Raw genomic sequence first — 26090 nt, forward strand, 5'->3', positions numbered from 1 at the left:
TAAAGACAAAGGAACTATGAAAAGGGAATAGCACTTTTGCAGTGCAATTGAGTTGAGCGCATAAGCAATCATCAATGTCTCTAACTTTTAGTAATTTCTCTCCCCTCCCCTTCTCTCTTTATCCATTCCCCATTCTGTACCCCCCTCTTACACCTTCTCTTCTCCCCATTATCTCCCTCTGATGCCCTTCCTCCTTCCCTTTGCCCATGGTCCACTCTCCACTCCAATCAGTTTCCTTCTTCTTTAACTATTTACCTCTTCCACCTACCACCTCGCAGCTTCTCACTCCATCCTACATCCTCCCTCCCCTCCCTCCTCCCCCCACCCACACTCACCTACCTTCCCCCTCATCTAGTTTCACCTTTTAGCTTGTACTCCCCCCCCCGCCCCACCTTCTTATTCTGACTTCTTTCCTCTTCCTTTCCACTGCTGATGAAGGGTCTCAGTCCAAAATGTCATCTGTTCATTCCTCTCCATAGATGCTGCCTGACCTACTGAGTTCCTCCAGCATTTTGTATGTGGGGCTCTGGATTTCCAGCATCTGCAGAATCTCTTGTGTTTGTATCAGAAGTCTGCTCACTTACAAAGAAGGAGCGGTGATACATTTCCAAGTAAAAAAAAATATTTCCACAACTCAGCACCAGTTAAGTCACTTTGCCATTATTCAAAGGATTTTATAACCAATAATGTACATTTAGATTGTAACTCCGCTTTAACATGAGAAACAAAGACTATGCAAGCTGATAAGGAAGACGTATGGTGTGTTGGCCTTCAAAGTCAGGAGATTGAGTTCAAGAGTCACGAGGTAATGTGGCAGCTGTATAAAACTCTGGTTAGACCACACTTGGAATATTGTGTTCAGTTCTGGTCTCCTCATTATAGGAAGGATGTGGAAACTTCAGAAAAGGTGCAGAGGAGATTTACCAGAATGCCACCTGGATTAGAGACCCAGTTTTATGAAGATAGGTTGAGCAAGCCAAGAATTTGGAGCTAAAGAGGATGAGATGAGATTTGATGGAATGTATAAAATGGGAAAGGTAAATGACTGGAGATGAAAGAATCTTTTGCCTTGGTGGTAATGTTGAACAACTGAGGACATCCTTTTAAAGAGTGTGGTGGAAAGTTTAGGGAAGATGTCTGTGATATTCGTTTTAAAATACAAACAAAGTGGCAGGCACCTGGAACACACTGGTGTTAGTGAAGGTGATAGAGGCTGGTACAAATGGGATGTTTCAGAGACTCTCAGAAAGGCACATGGAGGTAAGGATCCCTTTTTCTCGAGATCTGTCCTCTTCTCTGGAGACAAACTGTCTATTCACATATTTTGTAAGCCTACTGATTCCCTAACTATCTCGACTTTCCCTCTTTGCACCCTGTTTCCTGTAAAAATGCTGTTCTCTTTTCTCAATTCCTTCATCTCTGCTGTATCTGATTCCAGGATGCGGCTTTCCTTTCCAGGACATTAGAAATGTCTTCCTTCAAAGAATGGGTTTTCCTTCCCTCCACCAATGATGTGGCCCTCACCCGCATCTCTTCTATTTCCCGTACATTCGCATACACCCCACCTTTGATGCAGCCTCTTCGACATTGGTGAGGTAAGACATAAATTGGGAGACCATTTTGTCGAGCACCTCCACTCTATCCACCAAAAATGGAATTTCCCAGTGGTCAGCCATTTTAATTCCTATTCCCATTCTAACATACCAGTTTAAGGCTTCCTCTTGTGTCATGTTAAGGCCACTCTGAGGGTGGAGCGGCAACATCTCATGCTCCATTTGGGGACATTCCAACCTGAAGGCATGAAAATCAATTTCTCCTTTCAGTTAGAAAAAATACCTTTTCCCCTTCCCCTTCCCTCTTCTTCTATTCACTACTTTGGCCTCTTACCTGTTCTCACCTGCCCATCACCTCCACCTTGTGCCCGCCCCCCTCCTTCCCTTTCTCCCAAGGACCGTTTTCCTATCCCATCAGATTCTTTCCTCTCCAGTCATTTACCTTTCCCACTCACCTGGCTTCACATATCATCTTCCAGCTCTCTCCTTCCCCTCTTCCCACCTTCTTATTCTGGCATTTATCCCCTTCTTTTCCAGTCCTGCAGAATGGTCTTGACCCAAAACGTCAACTGTTTACTTCCATAAATGCTGAGTTCCTCCAATATTTTGTGTGCATTGCTCTTGATTTCCAGAATTTGCAGAATTTCTTGTGTTTATGCTTCCTGGGATGGTGAGTTTGACTTTTGTACACCAAACCAATTGAAGACTTAAATTGGCTAGTTCTCATACAAAAAATACTGGCCTTGATAGGGTAAATGCAGGGATAATTTCTGACTAGGCGGGGGAGTCTAGAACCAAGGGGCCATACTTTCAAAGTGATAGCCATTCAAGGGCAGAGATGGTGTTGAGGAGGCATACAGTAATGAGATGAGTGGTATTGCAGCAACAACCTTGAACTCCATGTCACTATGACCAAGGAATTGATCATAGACTTCAGGAAGGGTAAGTTGAGGGAAGACACACCAGTCCTCAGAGAGATCAGAAGTGGAGAGCCTGAGCAATTTCAAGATCCAGTGTCAACATCGCGGAGGATCTATCTTGGGGCCAACATATTAAAGCAATTACAAAGAAAATACAATAGCAGCTACAGTATATTTCATTAGAAGTTTGTAGAGAATTTGTATGTTATTAAAGACACCCACAATTTTTTTTTCCAGATATATTCTAGGGAGCATTCTAACTGGTTGCATCACTGTCTAGTATGAAGGGACCACTGCATAAGATTGGAAAAAAGTTGCCAAAAGTTGTAAAGTCAGCCAGTGCTGTCACGGGCTCTTCCTCCCCAACATTCACAATACCTTCAGGCAGCGAGCCTGAAGACGGCAGCATCCATCATTAAAGACCCCCATTACCCAGGACATGCCCTCTTCTCATTGATACCATCAACGAGGAGGTACAGGAGCCTGAAGACACACACAGCTTCTTCCCCTCCACCATCAGATTTCCGAATGGGCAATGAGCTCATCAATACTTCCTCCATAATTTCCTCTTTTTGCACTATTCATTTAAGTTTCATATATACTTATCGTAATTTATAGTTTTTGTTACTTTGTATTTCAGTGTACTGCTGCCACAAAACAACAAATTTCATTACCTGATCTGGTGATATTAAATCTGACCTCGATTCTGATTCTGAGATGGGAAGGTATTTCTTCACACAAAAGATAAGGAGCTTTGGAATTCTCCGTTGAAGAACACCGTGGAAGGCCAGTCACAGAGTATATTCAAAAAAAGGGAAAGACTGATAGATATTTTAGATGTTAAGGAAATCAAGGGACACAGGTTAGTGCAGGAGATGATAATGAGTTAAAAGTTCGGCCATGGTTTTATTGAATGGGGGAGCAGATACAAGACACCAAATGAACTTCTCTGGGTTCTAGTTATGGTATTGCTTTAATGCAAGTTACTTTAGGACATATTTGATTTGTACATGAAGTGAAATCGTGACCCACCACAAACATAGACTCCTGATTTTCATGCTAAGGCAGATTTATGGGAAAAGGAGGTTAATGTCCAGAAGCATCAATAGATGTATGTACACAGCTTACACCGAGTTCATCAGTGACAACCAGGAAAGACTAGGTGACAACCGCGAAAAGACTGGAGAGTCAGTGACAGCCCGGACAGATGGCAACCGGGGCAGAACGGGCTGGCAACCCAATCTGCGTCCTCTGAGAGGAGGAGCCCCACAAAAGCTACAATGAATCTAAGGAAAAGATACCCCCGGGGTGCCCGAGGGGGCGGGGGAGGATGAGCACCCCAGTCCGATGGACACAACGACATCAGACCCAGGCAATGAACAAACGACGATGAGGAAGCAGTGTGCATGTGGCAGAATCTGCAAGAACGATCGCGGCTTGAAGATCCACCAAGCGAGGGTGAAGTGTTTGGCAGGAGCAGGAGCAGCACAACACACAGGTGTCCAACCTGGTGAGACGAAGGAGGGGCCAGGCCCAGAGTCACCCCATAGTGCCCGGAACCTTCAAGTGTTGCAAACTAATTCCTCTAACATGAAGTCTAACAGGAGGCAGATCAAATGGCCTGCAGCTAACATGATTTCACTGTGGAAGCAGTTTGATGAAGATGTTAACCAAATTCTCGAGGAAACGGCGAAGGGAGGGGTTGATAGGAAGCTGCAAGCCATGACAACAATTATAGTGAGGTGTCTCCCAGTGGAGGTTGGTTGTAGGGGATTCGTAGCCCGTTCTTTAGTTAGAGCCTTCAGCATTTTGGGCATCGAGGGAGAGAGGAAGAGGAGAGCCATCTGCAGTACCACCGATATGGCAGAGAGGGCCTCAAGATGGCTATGGCTCAAAAGAGGGGAGCCATGGAGTCATAAGTAGCTAGCCATCTGGACACAAGCTGGGGTCTGATCAGCCCCGGCTGGGTCACCTGGAGGAGATTGTATGATGCTGAAAGACCCAAAACACCCGATGATTCCAGGAACATCACTGAAGATGTGTCCAGAAGCATCAATAGATGTATGTACACAGCAATTGATGTACAGTATTGCTTCATCAAAGAATTACATCAGGCCAGAGGTGGGCTGAGGCATCTCCATTTTTGAACTGACATTTGCTATGCTCAGGCAAGGAACAAAACCTCTTCCCCAGCTATCTCTATCCTCCACATTACCCCAAACATTACCCCAAACATTATCATAGCTTTCCCAAACTCCCAAAACCATGAATCAGCTCTGCATTTCTCAATCCCCACATCTTAAGCAAAGAGCATTTGCTGATGATACCTACCAAATATTGACAGCGCTAAGTATTTTGTTTCTTCCTTTTGTAGGACCCTGGCTTTCGTCTGACCTAATTTTTAATGCTTTCTTGGGATAAAGACTTTGTTTAAGCATTCAATTGTTCACCCAGTTCTTTGTCCACCAGTTTTCTGCTGTTAAATACTACTTAGAAAAAGATAATTCATTGGTCAATATAGTATTGCGTTTGCATTGTTCACCATTTATCAAATTTAGTCCTATTACCTTCACTTAAAGCAGATGTTGAGACAAAATTCAACACACTACTAAATCGTGCATTTACCACTATTGACCAGAGGACAATTTTCTAGGTGATAATCTTTGCGCAACTTGATAAAATTTCATTGAAAATTACGGCTCAATGCTTCAAATTGCTTGAGTGGCTTAATTACAAAAACTGTTCAAAGAGTACGTTTCACATATGTCACAAAAAGCATTACACAAACCAGGAGATGTGTGCCTCCTTCCAATGTGTCTAGACAGTTCTGTGCATTCGTCTTGTTATTCCTTAGTTACTCAATCTAAGAATTGCCCAAATCTAGACACCACATTCTTAATCTATCCCATTCCCTGCACTGGAGGCACAGGTGAGAGCAAATGTTGAAATATGGATAAACACACACACACACACACACACAGTGGAAGAACTCACCAGGTCAGACAGAATTCGTGGAGGAAATGGAATGCTGATACTGTAGGTCAAGACCCTGCAAACAGGATTGAGAGCAGAGAGGGAAGACAGAGAGTACAGAATATAAAACTGAGAGGGTGAGGGGGAGGGGTGGGGCAGAGGCTGGGATGTGATAAATAAAACCAGATATAGAGTGGATGAGTCAGTTGGGGAGGAAGGGGTGGGGACCCTGGAGTAGGGAAGATGCATGCTAGTAAGAAATTTGTGAAGACATAAGTTTAAAAAAGGTCAGATGGAGCCTGGTGAAAGAGCGGAGGGGGAAGGATAGGTCCAAAGGCCTTGGAGAGAGACGAACAAGGTGAACAAAGGGACCCCGGGTAGGCTGATATGAGCAGGAAATTAAAAAAAAAGGACAAGAGGTGAGGGTTAACTGAAACCAAGATCGCCAAAAATGGAATTTCCCAGTGACTACCATTTTAATTTCCTACTCCCATTCCATCACGTCGGTCCACGGCCTCCTCTTTTGCCATGATGAGCCCACACTCAGGATGAAGGAGCAACACCCCATCCTGACTAGGCAGCCTCCAACATGATGGAATGAACATTGATTTCTCCTTCTGGTAATTTTTTTTTTAAACCTCCCCCTTCTCTCTTTCTTATAATCCCTAATCTAGCCTCTTACCTCTTCTTCTCAGCTGCCTATCACCTCCCACCAGTCCCCCTCCTCCTCCTGCCCTTCCTCCCATGGTCCACTCTCCTATCAGATTCCTGCTTCTCCAGCCTTTTACCTTTCCCACCCACCTGGCCTCACCTTTCACCTTCTAGCTAGTCCTCTCCCTCTCCCCTCCTTATTGCCCTGCTGCCTTTCTCCTTCCCTTCCAGTGCTGATGCAGGGTCTCAGCTGAAATATCAACTGTTTATTCATTTCCATAGATGCTGCCTGACCTGACGTGCTCCTCCTTCAGCACTTTGTGCGTCATACCCTGCCCTAATGTACTCATTCAGAACCCATCTACCTTTTGGCCTTTATTTCAGAAAACATTAATGTCAGGTTTATTCGGCTAGTACCTTTCTTAAGGAAACACCATCTCCACTCACTGGCTCCCCTGCCATGCCTAGTTAGACACTTGTATTTATTTTGCTGCTCCTGTGTACTTTGTTCCCTGTTTGGCTCACCGCTCTAATCCTTTTTCTAAGGAGCAGCCGCATGACTATGTTTTTTCATTACAGTTGTCATGCTTGTGTCTTAGCAACCAGAATTATACATAATTGGCTGACCAGGGTAATAAATATATCTGTGATTAGATCTGATTTAATTTCCACACTTTCTGCAGAACCATTCAACATTTGTCTTTATTTACTGCTGCTCTCAATGTTCAGTGATGACTCCAACATATTTCCACATCTCCTTTAATAATGCCCACACCTTCACTGGGTGTGAGTGTCACAATACGTACTAGATCTTTCACAAATTTGCAATAAGTTTCTGCTGCCATTCCTCTTTCCCCACACACTTGCAGAACTCTCTCACTCACTGTAAGTGTGCTATCTTCTTCACCTCCTCTTCCCTTGGCCAATTTAAACTTCTTAAAAACTTAAATAACTTGTAAGCACTAGGATGAGCAGACCCTGCCTCAAGCATTGGAAATCTGAAATTCCTTTGATGAGCCCTTAATTTCTGTCAGCTGGTTTCTATTTTATGCAAGTTCAATTGTCACTCAATCATATACTGTACATGTTGAAATTTTGTTCCTTCAGAGCCAAGGAGCAAAATGCAGTATATTCAGTCACACGTGGTTACGACAACACACACAGTCACAAAATAATATTACCACAACTCCTTGAGTGGCCTGGCCTGGAGATTGGTCACCTACCTATGGAAAAGGTGTAAATAAGGATGAAAAAAACAGAGAAAATTTACAAGGATGTTGCCAGTTCTAGAGGACCTGCATTACAAGGAAAGAATGAATAGGTTAGGACTGTATTCTTTAAAACGTAGAAGTTTGAGAGGAAATTTGATCGAGGTATACAAAATTATGAGGGACATACAGTAGATAGGGTTAATGCAAGCAGGCTTTTTCCACTGAGGATGGATGGGACTACAACCAGAGGTCATGGGTTAAGTTTTGGATCCTGGGGAAAAGTACACACGCAGGACAACAAATACTTTTTGGGGTTTTAATTCCTTTATCTGTTTTAGATGTTTTAGTGCCAGAAGCGGGTCTCAAAACAAAACAAGTGAATTTACAACCAGTTCTTGCTGTTACAATCTCAGTTTAACTTTCAATCCACACTCTTGCGTATCGACGAATTGCGTACGCAGTATAAAAATACATAAAGCAAACCGCACAAAACTAATACCGAACACGGTAGTGACAATTCTACTTGGCCGGTGAGGAACTTCGCACAAGCCACACTGACCAGTGCCAATGCCTTCACTCGTGAAAATCTTTCCTCACCATGCCCAGTACCTCTGCGAGGAACTTAATCCCAAAGCCCCACCAGCTTCTTCCGCAGAAAACAAAAATGGTCTCCCCACTATCCTGCGCGTGCGTAATGACATCAACGTCTCCACTTAAAGGCACAGACAACTATTCTAGCATTACCCGGATTGATGCCTAAGTACACTTTTAACAATAATGAATAAGATTCGACGGTCACCCGGTTCCATAAGAGTGAAAGTTGAAAAGTTTAAGGGGAACATGGAGGCAAAACTTCTTCACTCAGAGGGTTGTGAGAGTGTGGGACCAGCTGCCAGCACAAGTGGTGCATGCAAGCTCAATTTCAATGTTTAAGAGAAGTTTAGATAAGTACATGGATGGTAGGGTTATGGAAGACTATGGTTCCATTGCAGGTTGTAGGCAGTTTAAATGGTTCAGCATGGACTAGAGAGCCAAAAGAAATGTTTCTGTGCTGTAATTTTCTACTACCCTATCATTCTATGATGGTGCATGGGATGTCACTTTTGAGAATGCAGCTTTAAGACTGACAGGTCGTCTTTCAGCACACCATCATGTAAAACTTTCCACAGACCACTAGAGTTGTCAGCTACATGGGAAGAATCTTCTCTTCTGGCCTGTTGTTATTTGGTTTATATTGTTTCCAAAGAATAGAAAACTATTGTCTTCGTACTGTACTGTCACTCATTTACATTTCAACATCCTTTCTAAATACCGACATTATTTTCTGATTCCAATCAACCAGTAACTTCATAATGTTTTGTGACTCATAAGTACAATTAATTCTTACAAATCTCCTTCCCAGTTTCTTTCTACAAGATTCAAGATTGTTTATGTGATTTCCAGTGCACAAGTATAAAGGAGAATCAAATAATTGTTTCTCCAGATCTGATGCAGCATATAGAAAACACACTAAGATAAGACCATAAGATACAAGAGCAGAATTAGGCCATTTGGCCCATCGAGTCTGCTCTTCCATTTCATTGTGGCTGATCTATTTTTCCTCTCAGCCCCAATCTCCTGCCTTCTCCCCATATCATTACATGTCTTGACCAATCAAGAACCTATCAAACTCTGCCGTAAATATACATAAAGAATTAGCCTCCATGGCTGGCAGTGGCAAAGAATTCCACAGATTCACCATTCTCTGGCAAAAGAAACTCCCCCTCATCTCCATTCTAAAAGGATGCCCCTTATTCTAAGACTGTGCCCTCTGGTCTTAGACTCCCCACCATAGGAAACATCCTCTCCACATGCAGTCTATCAAAGCCTTTCACCATTTGATAGGCTTCAGTGAGGTCACCCCTCATTCTTCTGAATTCTAGTGAATACAGGCCCACAGCCATCAAACACTTCATATAACAAATCATTTAATCCTGGACAACAAACAACAGGAATTCTGCAGATGCTGGAAATTCAAGCAACACACATCAAAGTCGCTGGTGAACGCACTGCTGGCTGCGTTCACCAGCAACTTTGATGTGTGTTGATTTAATCCTGGAATCATTTTCGTGAACCCCATAAAGAACACAATGATAAGAAAAACACACACAATATAAGTACACAAGATAGCTTATACACATAGATTAATTATATGTACATAAAGTGACGCTAGGTACGGGAGGTGACACTGACAGGAAATGATAACATAACAATGGTTGGCAGTGTGGAGATATTGATCAGCCTTACAGCTTGGGGAAAGTATCTGTTTTTGAGTCAGATAGTCCTGGTGTGGATGCTACGTTGCCTCCGAGTGGGAGGAACAGTCCAGGAGCAGGGCAGGTGGGATCCTTGATAATATTCTTGTCCTTTTCTGGCACTAAGCAGCAACTTGCATTTTAAAAAATTTGAAACATTATTTAAATAGCACGTTAAGTGTGGCAAAAAAGGAAGTTCAAACCAAGATTAGCAGAGAATACCTGGTCCCAGGAAACAGAATAAACAGAGCTCACAATAGGTCCTGGTAACATGCTAGCAGAGCTGAAGATGGTCTGCTTGAGAACTAGTTCCAGCTCCACTACACAGATCCTCAATATTCTACCCGAGTATTAGGGAAAGGTTGAATAGGCTAGGACTTTATTCTCTGGTGTGTGGCAGAATGAGGGGAGATTTGATAGAGGTATTCAAAATTAAGAGTAGTATAAATAGGGTAAATGAAAGTAGGCTTTTTCCACGGAGGCTGGGTGAGACTAGAATAAGAGGTCATGGGTTAAGGGTGAAAAGTGAAATATTTAAGGGGAGCACAAGGGGGATCTTCTTTACTGAAAGGGTGAAGAGTGTGTGGAACAAACTGCTCGTTGAAGTGGTGGACACGGGATCAATTTCAATACTTCAATTTCAATTCTCTAATTTCAATAGAGAAGTCTGGATAAGTACGCAGATGGGAAGGGACATTGAAGGCTATGGTCCAGGTGTGCGGACATCCCACCCTGCAAAAACTCATTTCAGGGAGGTAGCACCATCAATTTGGGGGAGACTTCCGGGGGAGGTGGGATGTCTGCAATACAGTAGCTCCTTAGCAGCTAGCCAGCTAGTTTAAATAACGTTAGCTATGCTAATGAACGAATGACACCTGTTAAACTCACCTCAACATGTCTTTCACAGTCTTAACCCACCGTGGGCAATAGAAAAGTCACTGTTGCAAACAGTGCTGCGAGAAACACTGTCATTATTTTGACCCTTATTAGGCAGGGGTACACTTTAGTGTAGTCTGGGGTGACATATGTTTTATATTTTCTTTTTTTGGAACACTCTGCCATGGTGCGCTCTCGCTCTCCCTCGCTCGCACTCTCCCTCTCTTGTGGTTGCTCGCGCATTCTCGCTTGCTTTCTCTCGCTCTCTCGTGCACTCTCTCTCTCTCGTGGTCGCTCCCGCACTCTCTCTTGCTTTCTCTCTCTCGCTCTCAAAAAAAATTGATTTCCGTGATATTGTATATAATCTGCGGGCATCAGGGAGCCACTATTAATATGCGGGAGACTCCCGGAACTTCCGGGAGAGGTGGGATGTCTGAGGGTGGGTCGATGGGACTAGGCAAAATAACAGTTCATCACAGACTAGATGGGCCGAAGGGCCTGTTTCTGTGCTGTAAAGGTCTATGACTAACTAATGAATGCATGATTTATGGGTTTTCAGTACAATACTCCAAAGATATTGTTATGAAGTTTTTTTCACCCCATAATGAACAATCCTTGAAGAGACAGAGAAATAGTCAGTAATTATGGTTCAAGAAGCTATCAATAATCTTCAACCCATTTCTACTGCAACCTATATTGATATTTTAAGAGCCTCCAGCTACCTTCAGTGATATTATAAACGGTAATTAAAATCACAGGGTGCAGCTGTGTCAACAAGATGATTATCCATTCGGTTGACGGTGGCACTGTGTTGACAAAGATGTGCTGAAACCATAGACCGCAAGCACTGCAGGTACTGTGGCTGCCGAAAATGTTCCCATTCGGTCAAAACAAAGCATCAAAGAACATGGCGACCCTTCTGAAGATAGGGATGAGGAGGACTCATTTGGAAGAGGGTGCCCTTGCTGTTGCTCACCTTGATCATAAGACATAGGAGCAGGACGAGGTCATTTGGCCCATCCCGTCTGCTCATGGCCGATTTATTATGCCCCTCAACCCCAATCTCCTGACTTCTCCCCGTAACCATGAGTTGAGGGTTAAAGGGCAAAAGTTTAGGGGTAACATGAGGGGGAACTTCTTTACTCAGAGAGTGGTAGCTGTGTGGAATGAGCTTCTAGCGGAAGTGGTTGAGGCAGGTTCGATGTTGTCCTTTAAAGTTAAATTGGATAGATATATGGACAGGAAAGGAATGGAGGGCTATGGGCTGAGTGCATTTTAATTCCACGTCCCATTCCCGTTCTGACATGTCTATCCACGGCCTCCTCTACTACAAAGATGAAGCCGCACTCAGGTTGGAGGAACAACACCTTATATTCTGTCTGGGTAGCCTCCAACCTGATGGCATGAACATTGACTTCTCAAACTTCCGCTAATGCCCCACCTCCGTCCCCGTACCCCATCCATTATTTATTTATATACACACACATTCTTTTTCTCTCTCTCTTCTTTTTCTCCCTCTGACTATACCCCTTGCCCATCCTCTGGGTCCCCCCCTCCCCCTTTTCCTTCTCCCTGGGCCTCCTGTCCCATGATCCTCTCATATCCCCTTTGCCAATCACCTGTCCAGCTCTTGGCTCCATCCCTCCCCCTCCTGTCTTCTCCTATCATTTTGGATCTCCCCCTCCCCCTCTCAAATCTCTTACTAACTCTTCCTTCATTTAGTCCTGACGAAGGGTCTCGGCCTAAAACATCGACTGTACCTCTTCCAATAGATGCTGCCTGGCTTGCTGTGTTCACCAGCAACTTTGATGTGTGTTGCTTGAAATTCCAGCAACTGCAGATTTCCTCGTGTTTGCAGGTCGGCGGGACTAGGTGAGCGTAAGAGTTAGGCATGAACTAGAAGGACCGAGATGCCCTGTTTCCATGCTGTAATTGTTATATGGTTATATGGTTAACCACTGCGCAAGGCTTCACGGCAGCTTAAAGTCACCTTGCTCTTCTCATGTCTCCCTTAATCCACAGTCAGCAAAGCAGAGAGTTCAAAAGGACAGTTAAAAGGTCAGTTTTCCAGTGGAGTGATTGGAATTAGCTTTACGTGTCACCCGTACTTTGAAACATTGAACGTACAGTGAAATGTGTCATTTACGTCAACGACCACTGTCCAAGGATTGTGCTGGGGGCAACCACTTCCAGCAGCAACAGAGCATGCTCAAAACTCACTCACCTGAACCCTAGCCGTCTGTCTTCAGAATTTGGGAGGAAATCCCGATAGGAGGAAGGAGAAGATGGCGGCGTGACACAGCACGTGGCCATTCTGAATTGATAGCGTATCTATGAAGTAGGATGCCATGCACAATCCTGATTCGATAGAGACAGATGTGAGAAGCACAGAGGAACACTTAGAGAAACTTCTGAAATGTCTGCTTCGCTGCCGCTGCTACTGTGCGATCGAGAATCTCCAGCGGGAAGGCCCCAAATCCTCGCCTTGCCTGTTGCCGGGGCCGAGGTCGAAGCGCTCAGCAGAGATGATGCTCAGTGCATCGGTGTCGGAGAGCTAGTCGGAGGCTCGGAGTTTTCGGACGAACTCGGAGTCAGACTGTGGTCGGATGCTTCCGGGATGCTGCATTGGCAAGTTTGCGGCGCTGGAGGTTCACCGTCTGCGTGAGATGATGGGACTTGCGAGGGACTTTGAGACTGTACCATGCCCATGGTCTGTTCTTATCAAATTATGGCATTGCTTTGCACTGTTGTAACTATATGTTATAATTATGTGGTTTTTGTCACTTTTTCAGTCTTGGTTTGTGATGTGTTTCTGTGATATCATTCTGAAAAAACATTGTACCATTTCTTAATGCATACATTACTAAATGACAATAAAAGAGGACTGCGTGTCCTCATAATCTAAAACAAAAATCAGAGCACCCAGAGCAAATTTGTGTGGTCACAGGGAGAACGTACAAACTCGTTGTGGACCATGGCAGGAATTGAAACGCAATCAGTGATCACTTGTGCTGCAAAGCGATGCATTAACCACTATGCTACCATGCCACCCACGAAGCTGAGAATGGTCCATCCAATAGCCTGTCACAATTTATCAGCCAGGAACAGAATGAACTCGTGCCTTCGAGCTCCATCAGACTAAATTCACCAAAGCCATTCTCATCTGAGCACCACTGTCTTTCCTCACTTCCACCCAGATGGATAAAGCCACTACCACTTACATAAAAAAATAGAAATCTTAAATATAAAGATTAGCTTTATTTGTCACATGTACATCAAAACACGCAGTGAAATGCGTCATTTACGTCAAATCAAATCAGTGGGGATTGTGCTGGGCTGCCTACAAGTGTTGCCATTCTTCTAGCACCAACAGAGTGTGCCGACAACTCACAACCCCCAACAGTACATCCTCAGAATGCTGACCACATTTTCCCTCAGGACTGCTTCCCCGCGAAATAAAATCGTGGCCCGTCAGACTGCAACCTCAATTCCACACGCCTAACTACCCACGGTGACCTTTCCCCCTGCCGATTTCCAAGAATCCACCTCAAAAGGAGGAAAATTCTGCCTCCAGCACAATTTGAGGAAGAGAGTTCCATAGATTTGCAACTCACTGAGGGGGAAAATTTCACTTCATTGCTGCCCTGAATCAGCAACCCCTTGATTTTAAACAACGATCTCTAGTTTTAGACTCTCAAACAAGAGGACATATCCACCCTATTAAGAACCTTCTGGATCTTGTATGCTTCATTTGCTGAGTGACCTGTACAGAATCATAGAACATGACAGCACAGAAACAGGCCCTTCAGCCCATCTAGTCTGTGCCAAACTACGATTCTGCCTCGTCCAATTGACCTGCACCAGGACTATATTTACGTCTCTACAAACCTCTATTACCCAGGACTAAGCTACATTTTTATTATCTTAGCTCAAGACCCAATTGTTAATAAGATTAAAAATCATTATTTCGGCGACTTGAAGCACTTTAGTTTGACAGAGGCTCCTGAGCTCTGGATCACAGCCAGAGATTTTACACTGAAAATAATTAGTAAAACCTTTATAATTTAAGAGTTTTTCATTTTGCACACTATTTGACCAGAATGCAACCCTCCTGGTAAATCAAGGAACATTAAGTGGCTACAGCAAAGCTGAGAAAGTAGAAAACTGTCACAAAAAATCGAGACAAACTCAAACTGAGCTGAACTATTATTGCCCCTTTAGTCTCCTCTCATTCATCAACAAAGTTATCAAAGTGGCACTTACTCACTGTAATCTGCTCACCTTGCCCAATGGTTCGTAATCCTGGAATACTCAAGTTAAAAGCATGGTAAGAGTGCCTCACCACAGGGAGATTATTAGGGGAAAACAAATCTGTTTTTATTAGTGTGGATAAAAACATGAGCAGAAATTGCTGCATCATTCAACTCAAACCCAAAAATTCACTGACAGTTTGAACGTCTGAGTGTAGATACCCCAGGGACTGCAGCCGTTCAAGAGCAAGTAGGGATGGGCAATAAATGCTGGTTTACCTGGCGACACCCACATCCCGCAAATGAATAAATTAAAAAAACACCTTGGCTGTGTCTTCTTGCTGTGAAAATGGCGATGTTTTCATTTAATATGAAGGTATTGTGGCTTAATTTTAAGGAGATGGGAAGTATGGGAGGAGGATGTCAGAGGTAAGTGTTTTCTTCGCACAGAGAGTGGCGGGTGCATGGAATGTGCTGCCATGACAAAGACAGATTCATTATGGGTCCCCAAGCTTTCTTATGCCATGGACCAATGCCATTAAGCAAGAGGTCCATGGATGCCAGGTTGGGAACCCCTGCATTAGGGGCATCCAAGAAACTCTTAAACAGACACAGGGATGGAAGAAAAGTGGAGGGCTGTATAGGTTAGATGGTTAAAAAGTCGGCACAACATCATGAACCAAAGGACCTGCACTACGGACTGGACTGCTCGATGTTCTAAATATGATGGTTTATAGTGTTTGATTTACCCCATACACCACCAGCCTAAATTGATAAATACCATAGAAGATACTTCACAGCCACAGTAATATCAATGGATAGAATCCCACAGGAAAATAAATTGTGTTAATTCCACGACATTGTTATCATGGAACCACCTTCTTTAAAGACTGAGGTCACCTCTGCATGTTTTTCCTTTAATGTTCCAGTTTCTACTGAGCTAATTAAACAGAAGATAAAAACAACAAAAAAAAAAAATCCATGTCCTTAATTGCCTGATACAATTCCAGTGAAACCGCCTTCATATTTACCTACCCATAGTTCAATGCTCATGTCCACATTTTTATCTTCCATTTCGTTGTCAAATTCTCCCAATTATTTCAATTATTTGCTCCATCGCAGTCAAATGTCCTTTCAGTGCTAGAAGTTTTTTTTTGACTGACTTCAGTGCTGGTTTCTGGTGCTGGCTGTGTGCAGGTTACTTTCCTTCCACATCCAACTGGTGGGTTAATTTGCCACTAACTTGCTCTTAGTGTGTAAGTGAGTGTTAGGTTCTTGGGGGAATTGATAGGAATGTGGGGAGAGCAAAATGTGATTGCTATAAATGGGTACTTGATGGTCAACACAGACTCAGCATCCAAAGGGCCTATTTCCAACCTAATTGATGGCAGACATCCCACCTCTCCCGGAACTTCGGGGAGTCTCCCGCATATTAATAGTGGCTCCCTGATGCCTGCAAATTATATACAATATCACAAAAATCAATTTTTTTGGGGGGGAGAGAGGGGAGGGGGGAGAGAGGGGAAGGGGAGAGAGGCCATTGCAGAGTGTTCCAAAAAATATGTAAAACGTACATCACCCCAGACTACACTAAGGTGTACCCCTGCCTAATAGGGGTCAAAATAATGACAGTATTGCTCGCTACACTGTTTGCAACAATGACTTTTCTATTGCCCATGGTGAGTTAAGACTGTAAAAGACATGTTGAGGTGAGTTTAACAGGTGCCATTCGTTCATTAGCATAGCTAACATTATTTAAGCTAGCTGGCTAGCTGCTAAGGAGCTACTCTATTGCAGACATCCCACCTCTCCTGGAAGTCTCCCGCAAATTGATAGTGCTACCTCCCTGAAATGAGTTTTTGCAGGGTGGGATGTCTGTGATGGTATTTAAAAGAAATCTTGTTACTTAAAGTCAATTCAGCTTATAAAATTTATAAAATATTGAAAGGCCTATATAGATTGAACATGGAGAGGACAGAGGGGGAGTCTAGGTCCAGGGGATACAGCCTCAGAATAGACAGACATCCCTTTAGAACAGAGATGAGGAGCAATTTCTTTAGCCAGAGGGTGGTGAATCTGTGGAATTCATTGCCACAGAGGGCTGTGGAAGCCAAGTCATTGGGTATATTTAAAGTGGAGGTTGATAGGTTCTTGATTAGTAAAAATGTCAAAGATTATGGGTAGAAGGCAGGAAAATGGCTTTGAGAAGGAAAATAAATCAACCATGAAGGAATGGCAGAACAGACTCGATGGGCCAAATGGCCTAATTCTACTCCTACGTCTTCAATTAAGATTTTTGAAACTAGACGATCAATCGTATTGTTCCAGTTTAAATTAGAAATTAAACATTATTGGAAAAGGAAGTTCTCGTTTGAGGACTAATGACTACAGGTGGGATGAGATGTGAGGATGTGTTTGAGATATGATTTTAATCTCTGGGGCTTGGTATACATTCTGCTTTCAAATGGGCATTTTCAAATTAGAGTCAAACTCATTTCTGAATGAGCATCTTATCCATGTGGCAACATCTCTCAAAGAGGTACATAACACGTTAAACTAAAGCATGAAATGTGGTAAGACACCTTAAATGGACAGTACAGAAACTCTGTATCGATACACTAGTCTACTCATTTAAGATGCCAGGGTTAAGGTTTACATATATCCTTACCTGAGTTGGCCTCTTTGTGATTCCAGGCATAATGATATGGTTGACTCTTATTTATCCTACAAAATGCTCTGGCAAACCATTTACTTCAAGAGGTAATAAGGAATAGACATGAAATGTTGGCTTTGCCAATAACATCCACATGCTACAAGTGAGTAACTCTGGGGAGAGATTGGAGGCCATGATAGATTGGAATGGTTAATTATAGGAAGTTAAACACTGCGACTGCCTCAGAAACCATGTCCCATCCTTCATTACATAGGAAAATGTACCTTTTTTCTACCAAAGTCAATTGGCTCAAAAGTTATGTGAGCCTTCATTGTGGAACTTCACCTTCCTTAGAGAGCTGATGTTGACTGAGCAGATAGAGCAGTCCAGATACCGATGATGTAAACGGCAAGGTGTCATCTGGGATTTTGCACGTGCCACACACAACAAACCACCCTGGATTCCCAGGATGTGGTCTTCTGCTCTTTTATATAAACAACAACAGGAAAACAGAAACTGCTGGCTGCTCTGAATGCCAGTTCTATGTTTAGTGACAGTGAACCTCAGGATTACTAAACTTAGAATATAGCCATTACTCCACTATAGTTAAATATTTACTGTGGTTATTTAGTAATAAAGCTCACAGGCCAAGAACAAGTACGGAACAAAAGCAGATCACTTGGGTACAATTTTCCTCCTGCATGATCTTCTCATGACTCTTATGGATTCATTGCTGATAAATATTACCATTTAATACTAAGCCTATATACTTGTTTTAAAAGTTGTAAAAGAAAAACTTCAGGAAAGAACTGTTTTTGCACTTTAGTAACCTCAATTTTATATCTCATTCAGCCCATGGCAGTGCCAGCTCTCAGAGCAATCCTAACAACGCTATTCTCCCATTTACTTCCCCGAAACGCAGGGGTTCCCAACCTAGGGTCCACAGACTCCTCAGTTAATGGTAGGGGTCCATAGCATAAAAAAGGTTGAGAACCCCTGCTGTAGATTATCCTCTCCCCCAGTTCTTCTACCACCACCTGCACTAGGAATACTGCACAGTGGCCAATTAACCCACCAACCAGCATGACTCTGCGATGTGGGAAAAAACTAGGTCTCTTAAGGGAGACCCACAGGGCTGTGGAGAGTACGCACAAACTGCACACAACCAGCACTGGAGATTGGGACTGAACATGGGTCACAGGAACAGTGGCCTTTAAAGCCTCGAGTCTGGACAGTAGACAATCACTCTGATTTTAATATCAGAGCATCAAAAGATGAGGAAAGATCAGGAACATTTGTTCAATTATAAGGGATGTAGGTAAGGGAAATGTAAATAGGCACTTTTCCACAGAGGTTGGGTGAGACTAGAGGTCACAGGTTAAGGGTGAAAGGTGAAATATTCATGGGGAACATGTCTTCGCTCAGAGGGTGGCGATAGTTTGTAATGAGCTGCCAGTGGAGGTGGTGGATGCAGGTTTGATTTCAGCACATGCTGAAATTTAGATAGGATGGGAGAGGTATGGTCTGGGTGCAGGTCAATATGGCTAGGCAGATTAGTAATTTGATATGGACTAGATGGGCCAAGGGCCCTGTTTCTGTGCTGTAGTGTTCTGTGACTCTGATCTTGAACACAAGAGATGCTGCACAAGCTGGAGATGCAGAGCAGCACACACAGCATGCTGACCTGCTGAGCTCCTCCTTGTTCTTCGCTTCAGAAAGGTGATGCTCCACGTGGATCTGCCAGTCTGCATGCCACCACCTGTTCCTGCACGGAGGCTGCAGCCCACCCCTCCATTCACAGAACAGGGCTCCGAGAGCCCCACAGTGCCTGCCAGTTCCCCAGGTTGTGGGGATACGAAATCTGCTCACTGAACTGAGGCCTGATACAAGTACACGCAAAGAAAGATTTTTTTAAATATGATTCAGTTAAGTTTAATCATTCATTAAATTTCTATCTGTGCTTTTCATTTTTTTAAAAAACTATTAACTCAAGGGTCGGCTGGTGGCACAACGACATCGGCGCCAGACCTGGGAGCGGAGGTTCCCGGGTTCAAAACCAGTCGGGTCCGCTCTCGAGTACGCTTTCCATCCGTGACGGGTTGAGTGTCGAGATCGCAACTCGACCTCGTAAAATAAAGGGAAAAATACTGCAAAAATGTCTGTGTGAGGAGTGGCACGCCACACAGTCTCTCTCTCTCTCTCTCTGTGCCTTGTAAAAGCCATGAAAAAGATCACAGATGCACAGACGCACGCACGAAAACGCAGGTGCACACACACGACAAAAAAAACCTATTAACATTTAAAGAAATGGATGGCTTTGTGGTGCACGACCAGTAGAGTTGCTCCTAAATACGAGACTGCACGTGCTGGAAATCCAGAGCAACACACACAAAATGCTGGAGGATCCCAGCGAGTCAGGCCGCATCTATGGAGGGGGAAAAAAAAAGCAGTTGATGTTTCAGGCTGTTTAGGACTGATGAAGGTTTTCGGCTCGAGAGGACAAAAATACGAAAGCAAGGATGTAATGCTGAAGCTTTACAAGGCATTGACCAGTACTCGGAGTACTGTGAGCAAAGCTGGGCCTCTTATCGAAAAAAGGATGCACGGCCATTGGAGAGGGTCCAGTGGAGGTTCACCAGAATGATTCCGGGAATGAAAGAATTAGTATACGAGTCACTGGAGTTTAGGAGACTAAGGAGAAGAATGTCAATAAACCCTATTGAGTGTTGAAAAGCCAAAATAGAGTGGATGTGGGGAGGATGTTCCCTATAGTGGGGAGTCTAGAACAACAAGGAAAGGCCTCAGAATACAAGGTCATCCTTTTACAAGAGCGATGAGGAGGAATTTCTTCAGATAGAAGGTGGTTAATCTGTGGAATTCATCGCCACAGAACGCTGTGGAGGCCGTCGTTGAGTGTATTTAAAGCGGAGGTTGATAAGTTCTTGATTAGTCAGGGTGTCAAAAGTTACAGGGAGAAGGCAGGAAAATAGGATTTAGAGGGATAAAAGAAATCAGCCATGATGGAATGGCAGAGCAGATTCCATGTGCCAAGTGGCCTAGTTTTACACCCATGTCTTATCTCTTGAGTTCCTCCAGCATCGTGTGTGTGTTGCAGTAGCAATGCTCCCTCACAGAACCAGAGACCTTGGTTCAATCCCAACCTTGGGTGCTGTCTGGGTGGAGTTAGCACGTTCTCCCAGGAACCTTCGGGTGCTCCAGTTTCCTCCCACATAACAATTCATTCTGGCTGCCAAGGTCATTGACTTGGGAGCTAACTTGCCCTTGGTGTGTAGGAGAGTGGATGGGATTAGTCTGGGATTTGTGTAAGTGAGCGCCTGATGGTCAGGTAAGGGCCCGTCTCCATATGAATGATTGTGTAAAAAAAAAACTTTCCCCAAATTGGTCTGAGTCATTTTTAATTTTCATAGATACATTCACACTCAACGTCAAAGGCAGGCTGACAGCAGTGAGCCTGGAGGCAGGGCCACATCAGCTTTGGAAGATTCAGGCATTTTCCTACACACCAGGGGCTATTTACAGGGGCCAATCATCCGCCCAACCTGGGCAAATTGTCACGTGGGAGGAAACCCTCACAGTTAAAAGGAGAACGGGCTAACTCCACACAGTCAGTACCAGAGGGCAGCCGATCTGTGAGGTAGCAACTCTACGCAACGCACACAAAATGCCAAGGAACTCAGCAGGTCAGGCAACATCTATGAAGGGGAAAAGGCAATCAATGTTTGAGACTGATGAAGGGTCTTGTTCATTCCTCTCCATAGATGCTGCCTGACTTGCTGAATTCCTGTGTGCGTGTTTGTGTTGCTCATTTGAGACCCTGGCCTGCCCAGGACTCTGATAGTTGGGAGTTGGTCTCAGGATGGTACCGTCCACGCTATGTCCACACACAGGCTATTACTCTTTAGAAATCGGCATCCTTAAGAGACCTTTTGCAATACATTTGATTAACTACAAAAACACTTTATTAACTGTAATGCGTCTTGGAACGTCATGAATCCACAATACAACCAACGTCCTTTGATAAACTGTGCCGGCGCCTTCTACAACAGTCAACTTGGGGTGACTGAACCCCTCTGGTGATCCAGTCACCAAGACCCAGGTAGCTACAGCCTATGCACAATGCATCGGCGATCCTACGATCCGGAAAGAATAATACATCTTTACTTGACGACCTCAGTGAGGAAAGTTTAACACGCTCCCCCCCCCCCCATCATTGCACACACTAGAGATTAGCAGACTGAGAGAACTCAAGGATGATATACATCTTATTAAACGCTCGTTTGCCCAGAGAAACAGAGCGAGTCCTGTGTTATACCCCCGCACTCGGCTAACTCCTCTGAACAACATCACAGACGGAGAGTGTACCTTGCAAAGAATTTACTGCGTTCTGATTAACTTCTGAACAGACAGAACTTTTGAGGCGAATGACTGACCTGCGCCGTTACCTCTCCTTGTAGACCCTTCCCTGTCGAGCGGTGTCCATTGGACTCGGACAATCGCCGCACTCAGTTATCTAACGACTCCGTTTGTGTCTGCACTTTACACCAGCAAGGGCGGAGCCTGTGCTCGGGGTAGGCCCTCCGACACCGGAGCCGCCGACAGCTCGTCTCACCTGTGTGGGGAGGTGTGCAGCGAGCAACAAAATTGTTAAAGTCAGCATTACAGATAGCCGTTTCTCATTTTAGAGCACCTGTTCGTTTCTGCTTTCCACTACTTTTAATCTAACTATATTTACTATAATTGATTTACTTATTTTTTCTCTTCTATATTATGTATTGCGTTGAATTGCTGCTGCTAAGTTAACACATTTCACCACACATGCCGGTGATAATAAACCTGATTCTGAAAATCAGATTCTGATTCTGATAGTTAAGAATTTCTCGAGTTTAATCTGACTCCAAATATCTTAAAGGAAAAGCCCGTTGTATATTGCTAATTTGGTGTTACCACTGAGAATGTCCGAGTATTTTTCAGAAAAATATTGATTATAAATTACATGCGAGGGGTTTGCCGAACGGCATGCAGGTACAGCAGGTAACTGGGAAACAGAATGTTATTGGGGGTTTATATGGGAGGCAGGGTTTGAGGGTCAGCACAACATTGTGGGCCGAAGTGCCTGTACTGTGCTGTACTATTCTATGTTCTATTGTGTATTGTTACGGGAGATGAATTCATGAGAAAGAGGGTCATTGCTCAGCTATGGAGGACGATGATGTGACTACATCTGGACTGTTATGTACAGTACCAGCCTCCCAATTTGAAGGAGAATGCCAATGTGGTTCAGAGACATTTGTACAGGATTAATAGGCTTGAGGACCTGAATTATAGGGATAGGTTAGGCCTTTGCTCCCTGGAGCACAGGAGAACGAGAGGAGATCTGATAGATTTATACAAAATTATAAGGGGTAAAAATAGGGTAAATGCAAGCAGGCTTTTTCCTCTGAAGTTGGGTGACACTAGAACTAGAGGTTATAGCTTAAGGATGAAAGGTGAAATGTTTGCCATAGAGGGGGTACAAAGAAGGTTCACCAGATTGATTATTCTTGCCATAGAAGGGGTACAAAGAAGGTTCATCAGATCGATTCCTGGGATGGCAGGACTTTCATATGATGAAAGACTGGATCGACTAGGCTTATACTCTCTGGAATTTAGAAGATTGAGGGGGGATCTGATTGAAACGTATAAAATTCTAAAGGGATTGAACAGGCTATATGCAGGAAGATTGTTCCCGATGTTGGGGAAGTCCAGAACGAGGGATCACAGTTTGAGGATAAAGGGGAAGCCTTTTAGGACCGAGATGAGGAAAAACTTCTTCACACAGACAGAGGTGAATCTGTGGAATTCTCTGCCACAGGAAACAGTTGAGGCCAGTTCATTGGCTATATTTAAGAGGGAGTTAGATAAGGCCCTTGTGGCTAAAGGGATCAGGGGGTATGGAGAGAAGGCAGGTATAGGGTTCTGAGCTGGATGATCAGCCATGATCGTAATGAATGGCAGTGCAGGCTCGAAGGGCCAAAAGGCCTACTCCTGCACCTATTCTCTATGTTTCAGGGGAACGTCTTCACTCAGAGAATGATGAGGGTGTAGAATGAGCTACCAGTGATGAATGCAGGTGAGGATTTCAATATTTAAAAGAAATTTGGATAGGTATACAGATGGGAGGGGCATGGAGAGCTATGGTCCTGGTACAGGTCGAATGGACTAGGCAGATTGATAGTTCAGCATGGACTAGGTGGGCCAAAGAGCCTGTTTCTGCGCTGTGGTGGTCTATGACTCTATTCTATTCTAATAGCTGGAATGTATCATTTGTATTACAAGGAAAGTTTGGCAGGTTAGGCGTACCTGCTGGAGTTTAGAGAAGCAAAAGACTGTGATTTTAGAAAACAGGAGCAGCAGCCCTTAAACTTGCCCTGCCATTCAGTATGATCTTAACTAATCTACCTCAGCCTTCTGCTCTTCCCCTGTGCCTAATCCTCAGTTCCCAGATCCTTCAAAAATCAGCTACCTACGTTCTGAATACTCCCAAAGATCTAACCTCCATAACTCTCTGAGGAAGAGAATTTGAGAGATTTGCTACCCTCTTTGAGCAAAAATTTCTACAGGGCTAAATTCTAAATGACCAACACAAGAAGATAAGTGCTTGGACTGGACAGACACATCCGTCAAGCCTGCCTTGCCATCCAGTGTGATCAAGGCTGATCTACCCCAGGATACAGCTCCGCTTCAGTGCCTGCCCCCATAACACAACTCCTCAATCTTTCAAATATTTATCCGTCACCACCTTAACAGGCATTCTGGTTGGCACAGATGTCAAGGGCCAAATGGCCTTCCCCTGCTGTACTCTGTTAAATATATCTAATGATCTGGTCTCCACCATCCTTGGGGGCAGTGAATTCCGGGGTATCACCATATTTGAAAGTTTCCACACATCCCAGTTTTCAATGACAGGCCACTTATTTTTCACCTACAGACACACAACATAGACTATTACAACACGGTGCAGGCCTTTTGGCACATAATGTTGTGTCAACCTTTGAACCTGCTCTAAGATAAACCATACATTGCCCTCCATTTTCTATCATCCATACGCCTACCTACAACTTTATTCGATGCCCCTAAACGTCCCGTTGTTTGAGACTCTCTCATTAGTGAAAACAACTCAACATTGATGCTGCCCAGTCCCTTTTAGGACCTTGCTGGAAGATCTCAGTAGGTCCAGCACTCTCTGTGGAGGCAAAGGGATGGCGGATATTTCAGACCATGGCCCTGCATCAGGACTCAGAGTGTGTCCAGGGAAGATGGCTATTAGAAAGAGGTGGGGAGGGACAGTGAGATCGTGGCTGGCAGGTGACATAGGGGATGATGGAACCAGGTGAAGGAGAGGGAGGATAGAGACAGAGTGATGAGTGATAGATGGAAACACATATGGAATAAAAAATAGACAGATGGAGCCAGATGTTTGGGGGGGGGGATGAGGTAGAGACAGAGGTGGGAAGGTGATAAGTGGATTCAAATTCTCCACTACCAGTTTTCAGCATCCATCTGTCTTGAAGGACAATGGGTGTGCGCAATGGGTCAAGCCTGGGTGGAAGGTAGGAGATCCTGGGATGCCCTATCATCAAGATCCCCCTCTCAGCATCACCAGTGTAGTCCAAAGGAAAGTGAAGCAATACGTTTGGCACCAGATTGGCTGCAGGAGCTGACAGCAGGATGTTTAGTCACTTCCAGTCGCCTTAGGGGCTCCACTCCGGATTTTCGGTCTGGGTTTACTCCCTTAGCCTTCGTCTCTCCCAAGGGTGCCCACAAGCAGTGGGGCTATTTACCCATAGCTGGGGATCTGGTTCATGAGCACCAGGGCGTGCCCACACACCAGTGAGCCTGCGTGCTACATGTGCAGGGGCCAGACCTCCTCCCCGTCCTCTGTAGTTCAGCCTGAGTCCGAAAGAAGCAGTTTCCATGTGTCATCAGCGAGGAGGCATTACATGAGGCTTGCTACTGGAGAGGCTATGTACTGGCAGGGAGAGACTTACACATTCAGCTCTCCTTTTCACAGGACTGCTGGCCAGTGGTAGAAGCTGAAAGCAAGAGTGGTAAACACTACCTACTACACTACCACAAGTCAGTACCTTACATTCCACCCGGGTAGCCTACAGCCCAATTGTATGAAATACTATTATTTCATATATATATATAGTATGAAAGCCCACACCTCCACTCTCCAGCTGGTTCCATCTGCCCATTTTCCCCATTTCCCTGTTCCACCATCACCAATGCCTCCATCTCTAAATACCCCTTCCCCCTCCTGGCTCTATATGCCTATCACCCCCTCCTCACCTGGTTTCACCTGCCACGTAACAGTCCCTCCCACTCACCTCTTTATACTGGCTACCTTCCCCTCTGTTCTCTCTATCCAGACAAGGGTCACAAGCTGAAATATGGACCATTCATTTGCCTCCAAGGATGCTGTTTGATCTTTTGAGTTCCTCCAGCAGTTACTCTATTTTTTGCTCCAGATTCCAGCATCTGCGGTTTCTTGTGTTTCTCTTTCGGGTATTTTACGTTTTGAATAATTCTCCTAAACTCATGAAGTACAAACCCAAACTGTTTGTACTTTTTCACTTGTTAGTAAATCTCCGCCATCACAGTGAATCTCTTTTGTACTGCTTCCAATATCACTTTTTTAGGTGAGGT

The 26090-nt window shown here is 44.3% G+C and overlaps 1 protein-coding gene across 3 annotated transcripts in view; it reads right to left on the bottom strand.

Moving 5' to 3' along the window:
* Positions 1-21999, bottom strand: part of LOC140200061 (CRACD-like protein) — a 202602-nt gene extending 180603 nt beyond the window's left edge. For all 3 annotated transcript variants that reach the window (XM_072262767.1, XM_072262769.1, XM_072262766.1), the window contains exon 1: positions 21833-21999. The gene's annotated coding sequence lies outside the window, so the exon portion shown is untranslated. The remainder of the gene's footprint in view (positions 1-21832) is intronic.
* Between the last annotated feature and the right edge of the window lie 4091 nt (positions 22000-26090).

This window comes from Mobula birostris, chromosome 7 (assembly GCF_030028105.1).
Source record: "Mobula birostris isolate sMobBir1 chromosome 7, sMobBir1.hap1, whole genome shotgun sequence".
NCBI classification, from domain to species: domain Eukaryota; kingdom Metazoa; phylum Chordata; class Chondrichthyes; order Myliobatiformes; family Myliobatidae; genus Mobula; species Mobula birostris.